This window comes from Bombina bombina, chromosome 1 (assembly GCF_027579735.1).
Source record: "Bombina bombina isolate aBomBom1 chromosome 1, aBomBom1.pri, whole genome shotgun sequence".
NCBI lineage: Eukaryota > Metazoa > Chordata > Amphibia > Anura > Bombinatoridae > Bombina > Bombina bombina.
The window spans coordinates 920,297,436-920,313,793 of record NC_069499.1 but is presented as its reverse complement, the minus strand read 5'-3'; positions in this window follow the sequence as shown (position 1 = coordinate 920,313,793).

The window sequence follows — 16,358 nt, the reverse complement described above, 5'->3', positions numbered from 1 at the left end:
ACACTAAACTAACTACAATATCTAAGCTGCCACCACTTATAATTTATTAAAGGGAAAATCCTAAGAAAAAACCCAGACTTACACATTAACTCTCTGAATACAATTTAGCAGAAAATCACCTAAATTATTCAGTTCTAATATTCCAGTCTCTTTCAGTAATGTGGTTCAATTATTAGACAAAGGCCAACACTTAATAAAGGAATTATTTATTATGCTAAAAATATTATGCACAATGCATTATTAATAAAAAAGTTGTTAAAAATAAAATTACACACAGCAAACAGGTTAAAATAAAATGAAGAAAATAACAGACCTAATACTTTCCTAGCTTATAAGTCTGCCCCCAGGGAGATGGGCAAGAGAAAATGGTCACTCACGCTGTGGAAGCCTCCCTTGTAGAATGAACAATCTTATAGTTAAAAAATAAGATTCTTATACCTATTTTCCAGAGATCAAGTTGCCTGACCACACCCTCCTGGGCAGGCTAAGAAACCCCCCTGTCTTTATGACCTTCAATAAACTAAGTTTTTGCCTGAAATTATAGAACCATTATAATTTCTGCTAGGTAAATCTATTTTCAGATATACATACCGGGAATCTCTTCGTTTCATTGGGACAATCGGTTTGATATCAAATATGACATAGGTTGTCATATTTCCCTTCGTTTAATGACATAACAGTTTTAAACACGTATATACATTATACCAATGTCTTTTATTGACCTCCTCAGGATATGGGGAAGAAGCACTGTGTTGTATCTTTGGAGCTGATAGCTTGAGCCATAAAGCTCTATTCAGTGTATACTACAAAGCATTTATGAGGCTCCTGGCACTTCAAAGAAAACACAAACAAGCACAGGACACAATTCTTCTTGAAAAACAAACAAACTGTTTTTAGTTCACAAACTAAACATAATTAACCCCTTAGCAGCTAAATCCTGAGGTATTTGTGACGTGTTTTCTTAGTGGAAAAACTTATTTTTAAATGTTTTCTGAAGAAATTGCATGGTTTGGAAAACCTATATTTCAGGTGGAATTGCCTGTATAAATTTGCATTTCTATAGAGTTTTATGGGTGATGGTAAATTTAGCTCAGACTTGGACCCCAGTAAAAGAAAATTGTGTGTTACTACAAAAAATGTTTTAAAGGACCAGTCAATACAGTAGATTTGCATAATCAACAAATGCATGATAAGGAGACAATGCAATAGCACTTAATCTGAACTTCAAATGAGTCTTTTTTTTTTTTAAATAAATTGCAAAGTTATGTCTATTTCCACTCCCCCTGTATCATGTGACAGCCATCAGCCAATCACAAATGCATATACGTATATGGTGAGAACTCTTGCACATGCTCAGTAGGAGCTGGTGACTTAAAAAGTTTAAATATAAACAGACTGTGCACATTTTGTTGATGGAAGTAAATTGGAAAGTTGTTTAAAATGTCATGCTCTATCTGAATCATGAAGTTTAATTTTGACTTGAGTGTCCCTTTAGTAAATGTAATTTTGATGTTGTACAGCACAGTTATTTTTTATTTTTTAAATATATTTTTATTGAGAAAAAGACAAAAGAAAAATCAACATACATAGTAAGTGAGCATAAACAAATGATACCACCAGATATATTAAGATGGTGAGACATGGATTATGGTTAACAAAAAGCTTGTTAAAGGAAATGCAAGAAATAATGACTGACAATCTGTATCAACTGAATCCTATAATAAGTAGGAAATCACCATAACACAGAAATTATTAGATCTCTTAATATCGGGGTATCAACAATATCATATTACCATCAAAACTTTTCTCATTTTCTGTTTTTCACCTTTAGGGTTCAATATCTCTCATAGATTGTTAGATCCAAGGGGGAAGGGGAAGAAGGGCAGGAAGAGGGGGGGGGAATAATAATGATGTTTTATCCGTTATTCTCAGGGGGGAAATTTCTCAATCCAGGGTGTCCAGATCTCATAGTAGGTGTCCATTTTATCTAGAATGGAGTATGAATATGCTTCCATTCTTAGAAGGAAGTTCATGGTTGTGATAACTTGCGAAATGGAGGGGGGTGTTGTATGTTTCCAGGCTTTTGCAATTTCAAGTTTAATGGACATGAGTAGATATATGACTAGTGATTTTTGGGCGGGAGGTAGTGTCGGAAAGTCCATGTGCAGGAGACATGTTTGTGGGCTAAGTAAGGAGGTGATGCGTAGGGATTTAAGAATGTCAGAGTTTTGCCCATACTAATGTAATCTTAGGGCAGAACCGCCAGATATGAGCTTGAGTTCCTAATTGGCCACAACCTCTCCAGCAAGTGGGGGGGTGGTTGCTATAAATCTTGTGTAGAGCGGCAGGGACTAAGTGCCACCTGACTGTAAGCTTATAATGAAGTTCCCAAAGTGTTGCACAGTGTAGCAGCCTCTTGGTGAAAATCAGTGCACTATACCATGACTCAGTGTCAGCAGCAAAGTTTAGTTCCCTTTCCCATGCTAAATGCTGGGAGATTTTATGTTGTGAAGAGGGGTTGAGTAAGATGTCATAGTGAAAGGAAAGTGTCCCTTTAATCTTATGAGTTTGTGACCATCTCTGTTCCCACCCTGTTGTAGTTCTAAGTTTCATCTTAGGGAATCCCCAAGCCCTAACCATCGAGCAGAGGCGAAAGGTCTCAAATCGTAGTGTCGTTGGGACGTGGAGTTTGCCACAAATTGCATCGTAGGATAATTTATCGGTATGGTCATATAGGTCTGAGATTTAAGTAGTTTCAAATTCCTGCCATCTAGAGATATGAGAGTCTGGAAGACAAAAAAGAGCACTAGTAATTGTTTGCCTCGGGGATGGGTGAGGTGCGATAGCGGGTAGATGTCTAATTTGCTCCCAAAAGTGTAGGGTGTCCATAATCACAGGATGGTTAAATTTTAAATTTTTCCTACAGTGAGTTGGGATCCAAGGTAAGTCAACAATGTTTAAGCCCAGCGGAAGGAGAGATTTTTCTAATTGTTTCCATGAGGAAGGGTTGCCTGTATGTCCCCAACTAATCAGAAGGGTCAAACGGGCTGCCTGATAATACAGAATAATATTTGGCATGCTGAGCCCCCCTTTGTCACAAGCTCTCTGCAGGGTCTGTCTGGAGGTTCTTGGCCTTTTGTCTTTTCATACATATCTTGTGATAAGACTCTGTAGCTTATTGAGAATGGATCTAGGGATATTGATCGGAAGGGATCAGAACAGATAAGTTATTTTAGGTATGAATGCCATTTTGATAGCAGCGATCCTGCCAGTCCAAGAAATCTCTCGGTATTCCCATGAGTCTAGGAGTTTCCTCCATTCCGGGAGTCTATCCGTGAAGTTCTTGGTGATAACAGTAGTTGTGGATGGGCTGAGGTATATACCTAAGAGCTTAATTGAGTTTGGTGACCATTGAAACTGATATTTCCTCTGTAAGGATGCTAGCTCATGGGGTGGAATATGGATATATAGGGCTTCTGTCTTAGTTATGTTTAATTTATGATGGCTCAGGGCGTGGAAACGGGCTAGTAGTCTAAAAACAGCCGGAAGGGATTTCGATGGGTACGTAAGGAGGAGAGTGACATCATCGGCATATAGGGTGATTTTATGTTGATACTCTAATATAGGGAAGCCTGTAATGTCTGGGTCCAATCTAATAGCCTGCGCTAAGGGCTCTATAGAGAGGGCGAATAAGAGTGGGGAGAGGGGGCACCCCTGTCTAGTTCCGTTAGAAATTTTTAAGTGGCTGGATTGAAAGCCTACCCCCCTAACTTTGGCAAATAGAGTGGAGTATAAAGCTTGTGCAGATCTTATAAATTTGTTTGGTATCTTAAAGGCTCGCAAAGTTTCCCATAAGTATTCCCATCTTACCCTGTCAAATGCTTTTTCAGCATCCAATGACAGGGCAAGCATGGGTGTCTCCTTCTCCGCCGCTTCAAGTAAAATGTCTAATATTCGTCTCGTTGCGTCCGGCCCTTCTCTCTGGGGGATGAAACCCACCTACTCTGGGTGAACCAGAGTAGATATGATCGTGGCTAGACGGTTCACAATGATCTTAGCATATAATTTGGTGTCTATATTGAGCAAGGAAATCGGGCGATAACTACCGCAATCAAGAGGGTCCTTACCAGGTTTTAGTATGGTTGTGATCGTAGCCTCGAGAAATTCTTTCTGAAAGTACCCTTTGTTTTTAACTTCATTAAAAGCTCTGCACAAGATTGGGGAGATCAGAGGGTCATATGTCTTATAGAATTGGCCCGTGAAGCCATCTGGGCCTGGTGATTTAGCAACTTTTAGCTCCTTAATGCTCAGGCGAACTTCCACAAGCGAGATCGGAGAGATAAGATCGGTTACATCTTCTTGGGCTAATTGTGGGAGACTCAGAGAATGTAAAAATGAGCGGATAGCATCCCTCGAGAACAATTGGGTAAAATCAGATGATTCTAGGTTATATAATTTGTAATAAAAATCTCTGAAAGTGTCCCCTATTACATTTGGAGAGGTCTCTAGACCACTGCTTGAACGGATATTGGTTATTTTAGCTAGTGCTGCTCTATTTCTCAATTTCCTTGCTATAAGCGAAGAGGCCTTGTTACTCTTGTAATAATTTATCCGCTTGAGCTTTTCTAAGTTGGTTTGCATTTTGTTAACCTCTAACAATCTTATCTGTTTTGAGATATCTGTGATTTGGGCGTTTAACGGGATATTATATGCGATAGAGAGTTTGCTTCTAAGAGATCTAAGGTGGCAATTAAGGGACTCCAGAGAGGTGCCTTGTGCTTTCTTTATGTGTGAGGCTTTCGTAATGTAATGTCCTCTAAGATACGCCTTAAGAGAGGCCCATAGGACTTCAGTTGAGACAGAAGGGGTATCATTCACATCTAGGAAGTCTGAGATAATATCTCGTGTTTCTATTTGAAGCAAAGGGTGAGTGACTAGAAAGTCTCTAAGACGCCATGAGGACGCAGGGATATGAGCAGCTTGCGTACCTAATGTTATGGATAGGGAATCATGATCGGACCAGGATATAGGCGAAATCATTGCATCTGTAGTGAGTTCTAAGGTGCGAGCGCTTAGAAAGAAAAAATCAATCCGAGTATAAGACTTATGTGGAGCAGAGTAAAAAGTAAATTCCTGGTCCCTTGGGTGAAGGGCTCTCCACGCATCATATAAATCATATTGTCTGAATAAATTCTGGAATGCTACTGAGAGGGGGTGTAGTGATCTTTCAGTTTGAGAAACCTTAGGGCCTGTTCTATCCAAGGTAGGGTCCCAGATTAAATTAAAATCCCCACCCACTACTAATTCTCCCTGCTTGACCGCTGACACCGAGCCCAGCAAGTGTTTGAAAAATTTGATTTGTCTTGAATTGGGGGCATAAACATTCACTAGGGTGAACAATTTGTTGTTTAGTTTGCATATTAGGATGATGTATCGGGCTTGTGAGTCACGTTCAATATATAAAGGTTCATATGTAATATGGGAGTTAATGAGGATCGCAACACCTCTCGATTTAGACACATAAGAGGCTGCTATCACTGTAGGGAACTTTTTATAGGTATGGATAGTATCTGTATTGATGAGCCAGTGCGTTTCCTGAATAAAATCTACATCTATTCTAGAATGTTGAAGCATATTGATTAGGAGACTAAGTTTGGTAGGGGAGTTGAGACCTTGTGAGTTGAGGGTGAGTATATGTAGTGGTGTCATTATGAGAGGGTAAAGGGGATTGGGGGAAGTAAGGATACTTCCGGGAGGATCTGATTGCTTAGATTTGACAACAATCTAGACTATGAGAGTTTAAAGTTATAGTATAGATTTATGTAGGCTATGTATGAGATGAGCTAGGTTCGGGGAGTCAGCGGGCAAGAGCCGCTCGTAAGACAAAGGGGGGGGATTGAGGGGGGGAAGGAGTTGCAGAGATAATATATACGTGAGGTTCAGGGTGGTGCACTACGTGATTAATGCTCGTAGCAGACCAAGTGCTCAAGGGTCTGTACAAAACTGAGAAAAGGGGGTCAGTAGTGGGGGAATCGATCACTCTAGAGTGAACGGTCAAGTGTAAAATTATTTTAGGAAAATGAGATAAGAGAAGAGAGAGAGAGAAGGGGGGGGGGGAGCTGGGGTGAGATCTCCGCTCTGAGCGGTGTTTATCTAGAGATCAACTGGTGGGCAATGATAAACTGAACAATAAACCTTGTACATCACGTAAAAAGACAAATAATTAAAAAAAAAAAAAAAAAAGGGAAAAAAGGAAGAAAACCTAAACAGTAATAACTTTGGTCAAGTATCCAAAGATTCCTAATATCTTTTTAGGGTTATACAGAACAAAAATACCTAGACAAACTTACATTATAACCGAATACAATACATTTATGGGATAATGTGGACAGTTGCATAAAGTATACCTGCAGGGTGACCTGAGATTGCCTTATAGTTAATCTGTGATCTGATGTGTTATATTTGTGGCGGTGGGAAAATTAATAAAATAGGGTTATTGAATTTGAAATTGGGATGGACGGGTGCAGTTCCAGATCTAAGTCTTCTCAAACCCCCTGTGAACAAGATGAATCATTGTTGGGTTATATCTGTGCGAGTCCTAACCATCTCTCTATATATTCCCCTACACATCCCCGTAATGAGGAGGGGGAGATTGGGACTATGTGTGCTGAAAAAGTACAGTCACACATCTTAGGTCTCTAAAGGAGACGAGGGTACATCTGAAGCTGTGGGGTGGTCATAGTGTGAAATCATGTCTGAATTTGCAACAATATATGTTTACCCAGGTCACTCTGTATAAGATGTATATAGGGGTAGAGTCTCCCAGGAAGGAGATATAAACAGTTATTACTGATAGAAATATCCACTTTCCCTTTATAAAATCTAAACATACAAAAAGTCATAGTAGTATGTCTAACAAACTATACAAACTACATAACAATAAGTATAACGAGATAGCCAGTGATATATAACACCTAGCTGCTTACATTACCCCTCGTCTGTGGATTAGCTGACGTCTTCTTAAAGTCATAAGTTGACTGGAATTTTCTGCCAGATTTTAAGTGATGTAACTAGAGACAAAAAAAATAAATCTAGGAGAAAGGAAGAGGCGACAATGTAACATACTACAGCCTCTAAAGACACAGTTCATTTGAGATATCCCATGTCTGTGGTGGTCAAATCTCATTGACCGGAGAAGAAATGTCTCTCCTTACAGAGTTGAAGCTGAAGGTTTGTGGTAGAGGGCGCCAGGCTGGGGCTGCGGCGCTGAGTTTTTCCGATCTTTCAAGGGAAGATTTAGGTTGGTTTGAGGACTGGAGCAGCTTCAAAGATTGCAGTAACTTAAGACCCTGTTCTGGGGTGTTGATGGCATAGGAAGAGTCTTCAAATTGAAAAAAAAGCTTAACTGGAAATCCCCATCTATATTTAACGTTGTTGTTACGAAGACATTGTGTGACTTGCTGAAATAGGCGTCTCCTGGATAAAGTATGGGAAGATAGGTCTGGGAAAATCTGAATAGCTTGAAAAGGTTCTTTGAAATTCTTGTTCTGGAATGATGCTCTAAGGACTTTCTCCTTGTATGTGTAATAATGTAGCCGAACAATTACATCCCTGGATGAGCCTGAAGGAGAATTTCTTGGTCTAAGGGCTTGATGAGCTCTGTCTATGAGGGCTTCCTGGCTTTGTGGAGGACCCAAAAGATCCGTAAATAGTGCTAGGAGATATTTAGGGAGGTCAGGAGTGCTGATCTCTTCTGGGATGTCTCTTATTCTTAAATTGTTACGGCGTGATCTGTCTTCTTGGTCCGCTATCTTGGACTCCAAATCTGTGATCATCTCAGCAAGAGATTGAGTATAGGCCAGAAGGTTGGAATGATCTAAGTGTAGGTCGTCCTGCTTCTTTTCTAGCATTTCCGTTCTCTCGCCAAGCGAGGAGATATCTCTTTTGAGTTCGGTGACTGACATCTTAAGTTCTTGCTTTAAAGAAGAGTGATGAGAGTCCATTTTATTCGATAACTCTTTGATGGATTCTAGAATGGATGCAGATGTATGAGTAGATCTCGGCGGGCCCTTGGAGGAGATTATGGAATCTCTCGAGTCGTCATCTGACATGTCTTGTTCATATAGGTTTTTATTTGAAAAATGGTCTGATAGAGTTCGTTTTGGGGGGTCACCATGTTTCTGCTTCTTTTTTTGTGAGTGAGCCATGTTTTGATGTAGTGAACAATGTAATGTACAATAACCAACCTCACTTATTCTCTGCGCTTATGTGGAAGCGGACCCAGAGTAGTTAGAGAACGGAGAAATCAAATCCAGCACCACCCCACAAAGGCCGCTTAGCACGATCTTGGATCAGCAAAATATGGCGAATACGCTGAAGGTGCACCTTTAAATTTATGCTCAGGAGCTACAGATCAGGACAACAAACTTGGTCAGCGTACAAAGCAAACCTGCAGGGTGTACTTATCAGCAGTAGATTCAGATCTTATGAATATTCAATAAACCTCTATATTAGGCAGCTACCGTTCCGTTTATATACCTCTCTCACTCCCGTTATATTACACCTTAATTGCACAGGGAGACCTAATGGAAAGAGTGTCAGAGAGATGATTAGGCCTCTGCCAGTTATTAAGACAAGCTGCGTGCAGATATTGTTTATGACCACATGGGTTGGTGAGGATGTGGTGGTCTTACAGTTATTTAGGCCCAGCTACACTCCCACAGATAAAGCAGAAGGGACAGGTTATTTAATAATAGGGACTGTCTCTGGTATAATTCTTGTTGGCTGAAGTTAGGAAGCGTTTTTTTTTTTTTACTCCTATCTCCTCTGGTTATATAGTCCCGGCTCTTCAGTTGGTCTGCCGGTTGGTGAGGTGAAGAGAGCTTATGTCGGGTAGCGATCGGCTGGAGCAGTATCCTAAGAGGGCTACTGTTCAGTGTGGGAAAGTCCAGTAGCAGAGGAGCCGAAGTATAGGCTCCTTTCCGTTAGTGAGCGTCTGCTGTGTGTGCAGTATCGGAGACCTGCGTGTCAGTTCAGTCTAGCCCTCGGTCCTGTCTAAAGCTCTAAGTCCTTGCTCAGCTCTCCAAGTGAGAGACACACTGTGCTGGGTGATTGCGTGTGGTACTTACTGAGCCAGTTTACTAAACGGCACCCACGAGGTCCTGATCGAGAGCCGGAAGTCGAGCGTTCTCACAGCTCAATGCGGCAATAGCTGGAAGACTAATGTTTCCCAGGTCAGTTTATCGCTTCAGCTCTTCTCAAAGATAACGACCTGTATGTTCCTGGATGTATATATTGTCAAAGGGGATATAAATAAAAATTTAAACTTTGAAAAAAACAAGCTATATCGGCACTTGGTCTGCAGAGCTCCTTGAGAATGCAACCACCTTGTAGCGTGGCAAGCTTCGCCCCCAGCACAGTTATTTTTATTTTGTAGTATTTAAACAGAGCACATCATGGTTGGTTCCAGCAGGCCTGTTGTATAGGATTTGTTTACAAATACTACTTATTTTTACTGCTGGCGTGTATACATTGTCTGTAGATTGGAATTAGAGTTTACATTTAACCTGCATTTTTATATATACAGTATATTGATGAGCCAGTTTTCTATCAGAGTTGTCCCTGCTAAACATTTTGTGTGTGTTTTCTTCAAATAATGTTTTTATTGGTAACTTCATGGGTAGGCCTACATTTTGGGGATACAATGTTTTTTAAAAAAAAGCTTGGTATGGGCCTAAGTTGGAGTAAAATATTTTTAATTTTGTTTTCTGTAAATCTAATGAATTTAAGAGACATGGGGGCATATTTATCAAGGTTTGTCGGACCTGATCCGACAGTGCGGATCAGGTCCGACAGACCTCGCTGAATACGGCGAACAATACGCTCGCTGTATTTAGCATTGCACCAGCAGCTCACAAGAGCTGCTGGTGCAACGCCGCCCCCTGCAGACTCGCGCCCAATAGGCCGCCAGCAGGGGGTGTCAATCAACTCGATCATACTCGATCGGGTTTATTTGCGGCGATGTCTGTCCGCCTGCTCAGAGCAGGTGGACAGGTTATGGAGCAGCGGTCTTTGTGACCGCTGCTTCATAACTGCTGTTTCTGGCGAGCCTGCAGGCTCGCCAGAAACACGGGGCATCAAGCTCCTTTCGGAGCTTGATAAATATGCCCCATGATATTTACTTACTTAAAGTTGTCCTAGTCAGTTTAAAGTGATTGACTTCTGCCCCTTTATAAATATAACAGACACATTTTAAATATAATGTCCATTTTTACAAATTGTTGTTGTATTGTTTGATTCATTTCTGTAGCTGGCCCTATACATAAGCTAATGTAAAATCATTTCTGTTGGGGGAAGGTGCAGGAAGTTAGTTTGGGAAGGTATATTGTGAGTGTGTGACATGCTATTTAGAATCTATTCTCCAGATTGCATTTACATGTAATATAGTTTAGAGCAATGTTTTACACAAAGTCTAAATTGCTTTCTGTCTATGCATCACATTTCAATTATACTGACATCCTGTAATGTGCCATTTTCTAACAAAAATTAGACTTTAAATCCCCTTTCCTGGTAAACCAAATGATTTTATTTTTTATTTAACTTCTGTTTTATTCTGGTGTTTTATTGCCCCATTTATATATATATATATATATATATATGCTAATGTTAATTCCTTGCATTTGGGGCAGGTAAAATAGTCTGGCAAACTATGCTGTGAGAGACACACTATTCGGAGTCTGTTCCCCAGATTTAAAATAACAAATATTGAGCAGTGGTTAGGAAAACTAAAATTTAACTATATTACCACCTCTGCTGGAAAGCTGACCTGCTTATAAACAGATCTAATTACTACCTCTACTAGATGGCTAAACTGCTATATGTCCTTTGTTGTGTAAAATTAGCATCTCAATTGTACCTTGTACATCCTGTGTTTACAACTTTTAAAAAGAGAACTAGATTTTATTTTAATGAAACTCTAGTTAGGTTTAATTATTCTTTTCTTGTGTTAACAGTTATCTGCTAAAATTTCTGGGAAAAACTATATTTCACAGGAAATCGGTGACTATTTTAACAATTATATCCATAAATATAATGGTTCATTCCTCATCCCAGAAGCTAAGAACCCCAAGTGTGAAAGTTTCTTAGGCCGCATTCGGGTAGTGCTTAAAAATCATTCATTCATTTAATTCATGTAAATACAATTATATATTTTTTTTTTATCTATTTTGTGTGTTAATTTAAACGAAAAGTTAATTGTATAAAATGTATAAATGGAATATCCAAATGTAGTTAAATATATTGATATTTAAAAAAATAAATATCTGGCCTCTTTCTCAATTCAGTTTACAATTCACCTTAAAGGGACATGAAACCCAAATTTTTCTTTCAAGATTTTTAGAAAGAGTATGCAATTTTAAACTACTTTCTACTTTACTTCTATTATCTAATTTGCTTCATTCTGTTTATATTATTTGCTGAAAACCTAGTTAGGCTCATTAGGTGCTTGTTGGTGGCTGCACATAGACGCATAGGGTAATTGGATCACCCATGTACATTGCTATTTCTTCAACAAAGGATATCTAAAGAATTAAAAAAAAATAGAAGTTAATTGTAATGTTTTTTTAAATGGTATTCTATCTCATGAAAGAAAATGTTTGGGTTTAGTGTCCCTTTAGTTTTTGTTGAGAATAGACCTGTTCCTGTAAAGAGAACCCAAGCTTTCAATTGTAGTCTAGATGTGTTTTTTTTAAATTTTTAATAGTATTTGTTTTAATGATTTATTTTAAGACTGTACTCACCAAGACAACAACTAATACATAATACCATCATTAAACCTATTTTCAATGCATTACTAATTAAAATCATCTTTCTCCCTATCACCAATTTTTAGGAGCCCTAAAAAAGGTATTTATGATAGTGGAGAGGAAACCGCAGCATCAGGCAGCAGGAACATCTAGTTAAAGATAATGGATACGCGTAGCAAAAAAGCAGCAGTTATTGCTATAATTTGCAGTCTTCAATCTTTATATTCAGAACAAAACAATTAAGTTTTACAATAATAAATATTCACTTCCTGGCATTATCGGTAGCATTGACGGCAAGCACATGTCTATAAAGGCACCAGAAGAAGAAAGTAAATCTTATTTTAATAGAAATGTTTTACTCCATTGTCCTACAATGAGTGTGCAACCACAAACTTCTGTTTTTGGACTGCTATGTTGGAGAAGCAGGATCTGTTCATGATGCTACTGTGTACCGACGATCCGATGTGTACCCAAGAGTATTAAGAAGTATTGGTTTTCATGAAGGTAGCCACTTACTTGGAGATTCTGCATATCCAATCAACAGCAATCTTTTGACACCATTCAGAGATTGTGGAAGCATTGGTGTGGAAACATACTTCAACACGAAGCTGAGCAAATGTTGTGGCAGCATAGAGCGAGCTTTTGGTCTTCTTGATGGACGGTTTCGTCATTTAAAGTATTTGGATATGTCCCGTCAAGATTTGCTGGTGCGACAGATCATGGCTGGATGTGTGTTGCACAATATCTGTATCCTTTATGATGATAATACAAATGCTCAGTTAGAAATCATCCCTGGAATAGAGGAACAGGAACCTGGTCCAGAACTTGATAATGGAACAGCCAAGAAACTAGGTCAGAATAAGAGACTTCAAATTGCCAATGCTATATTTGCACACAGACGTCAAAACAGGTGTTCAGCAGAGTAAGAGTACCTAAAAATCTTCTACTGTTATTATTATTAGTGTTAATTAGGGATGCACCATAACCACTAATTTAAGACAGATTACAAGTACCAATATTTATTGTCATGTACTCACCAATAATACAAATCTTTATTTTTTTCTGTATTAATAATAAATTGAAGGCATCACATCAGCCTGATTTTCCATCACCCCACTCGAAAGTCATGGTGATGCTGACTATTTATTATTAGTACTGAGCCAGTTATCTTACTGTATAGTTCATCGGCTTCACACAATATTTATTATATTTAATATTTGTACGAGTACAAGTGTTCAGTATCCGTAGAGTAGTGTAAATATTTAAAAAGGATGAGTAATACCTAATATGTGTAATTGTCATATTTAACATTTCTTCTACAATCAGTATTAGACGGATAGACTTTATCTACTGGCAAAATTCTAATTCCTTATTGTAGAAGAAATGAATAGTTATATGTGGAATTGGTTTATTTATATTGCTATTCATTGTAATTTTGTAAGTCTACCCTACATTAGTGTTTCTCAACCATAGTCCACAAGTACCCCTAACAGGCCATATTTTCACAACCTCTTAACTAGAGCACAGGTAAAATAATCAGTAATCATGGTTACTAACCTGCTCTCACCCACGATTACTGATTAGTTTACCTGTACTCTAGTTAGGACGTCATGAAAATATGGCCTGTTAGGGGTACTTGTGGGCTGTGGTTGAGAAACAGTAATGTAGAGTAGACTTACAAAATTACAATGAATATCAAAATGAAAATATGGCCTAATAAGGGTACTTGAAGACTGTGGTTGTTCATCATAGAGATCTTAAAAAGAGAGCAGCACCACTGTTAGTGCAACGGCATAGGGGATTAACTGCTATGCCCCAAATATTATCCAACATACAAATAGGATGCCAGCACAATGGATAAAAAGTAATCATTTTATTGAAGACCTTAGTAAAAGTTGCAACGTTTCGGGGTGACCCCCTTAATCATGCAATCTGATACAAACAGTGTAGGTAACCATTTTTAAACCCTCTTAGTTTTCGCGCCACCTCTGTGTTGCACTATGTGCATGGCACCATGTAGTGGCAAAAAACATGAACAAAATGTATACATTCTGCTGATTTGTATCAAATGTATAAAAACATGTAGAAAATGTGTATTTAGATCGAGCGCCAAGGTACGGCCTCAAGCTGATATACAAAAGACCTCCTAGCTGGTCTAGACAAGGAACATGTAGTGATAGTAATGTATACAGCGCCTTTACTTAGGCAAGAGGCTAGATACCAATAGGGAAATCAGATGTTAATCTGAATAGATTAAAAATGTTTATTACAACAGAGTTTATTTTTTTTTTTATTTTTTTTTATTTATACAACCGAGGATAAAAATTAATACTGATATTAACACATACAAAAAGATAGTATCACATTCATAGAAATGGAGATATACAATGGACTCTTGATTGACTAGCTGGAGGTCAGAATAGCAGCATTTTAACCTCAGAAACAGAATTCAGCAAATGACAGATCAATCAGATAATGGGTAAAAGCATTTAACAACAACCAGTGATATCAGCAAAATGTCCTAATCATAGTGTAGTGTTGTCTAATATCAAAATAATGGCATTCGAATTTCTATTTATATAATCCATTTGACCATGGTGTGATAATCAGCAGTTTCACTTCCGGTTTGGGAGAAACAGCTACTTCCAGTTTAATTGACTAGCAAACACACAGAGTACACTTCCTTTTAATAACATCAAATGGCAATATTCTCCTTTAGTAGTGCCATCATTAGTCTTTCACATTTGTTTATTCAGATCACTTTCTAATATTACATTTCCATAAGTTTACTTCAGTTCGCGAAACCGGAAGTCATTAGTGAGTTACAGTTCATACATCGCGAAACCGGAAGTGCATAATTAATCGCACTTCCGGTTACACCGATGTGGAACTTCTGTGATACCAATACGTGTGTTGATGCCCTTTAGGTGTGTGACAAGTTCCTCTATGTAACTCCTCACTATCCTATTTGATGTAGTGCGCTACATTCTTCAGAGTTGTATTCATCTATAGCGTGAAACCGGAAGTGAACATCGCGAAACCGGAAGTGAGATCCTATGATCACTTCCGGTTTCGGCGCATGTCAACGAGGCAAACAGGGATACAAATCTTATTATTTATTGTAAAACCAATCTACCTTGAAATTTATATAAGGGATATAAGGTGTCTTGGAGTCCTTAATAAAATCATTAATAAAATTATGATAAAATTATATCCATAAATATATTTATTCATTCATAGTAGCCTATGTGTCTTAGACTCCTTAATAGAATTATTAATAAAATTATATCCGTAAATGTATTTATTCATTCATAGTAGCCAAGGTGCTTTTTACTTTAGTAGCCAAAGTGCTATTTTACTTTAGTGTAATTCTGGAATTGGTGATGTTCATATATATATATGTGTTGTTGTTCATAAGATATATCATTCATTACCTATGTCATAATGAAAAGTCCAAGGGGACGTTTAGTATTTATCACAAGGTTACAATAATAAACAATGTACAAAGACTAATAAAAGTAAAAATAACAATAATAATAATACTTAAAACCATGGTATAGGGGGACTGGATCCAAGTAGGCTTGGGACTGTTCATACAGTGTATGTCAAAAACACATCTATAAGTTACCACAATCCAAGAGGTGAAGGTGAATGTTACATAAGATACAAAGATACGGAGAGTGCAAAAAACTGGATACATGGAAAACGGATACATAAAAAAGCACACTATATCCCATTTGTATTAGGGCATACCCTGTTATGGTCAACCATAACTGTGCAAAAGGATATTGTTCTGAACAATCAAATGTCATAGGAGTAGATTTATCATGGACAGTAATTAAAATTGAACAGTTAAAAAACACTATATACATAAATTATTCCTTAAAAAGCGAAAACGGAAACATGTAGTTTACCACACATATATTGTCCTGACACCTTATTAGATCACGAATTTGATGGTATTCTTTCGTTTGATATTATTGGAACATATTCCTCTTGTATCCATTTTTGCAAGCCTTACATTTTGGGCATGGGAAGAATCCTCTAATTCTTTTACCATATACATTGTTTGTCTCTGCTCTTTTTGTCTTTTATAGGCTTGGTGCCAAACGGTTCTTTTAATTGTTCGTTTTCCTATAGATGAAAGTTGGGCTCAAGGGGAGTTTGTTTCCAATCAGATCATCCTCCTTTAATAAAGCCCAATGCTTTCTAAAGATTCTCTCAATCACGTGTTTGTTGTTATTGTACTCAGTGATCATAGAGATGTTGATCGTATTAACTTTACCAATACTTATTTGGTTGTGATCTTTATAAGTTAACAGCTCCTGTCTGTCGATCCCTCTGATTTTTTCTATTTCATAGTCCAGTTGTTCTTCTTCATAACCCCTCCCTATAAATTTGTTTTTAAGAATTTTTGCTTGCTCCTTAAAAAATGTCTCATCATTTGAACAATTCTTCCTAATCCTGAGCAGTTGGCCTTTAGGGATATTTTTCTTCCACTTAGCATGATGGCAGCTTGAGTTATGGACATAGTTGTTGCTATCAACTTTTTTG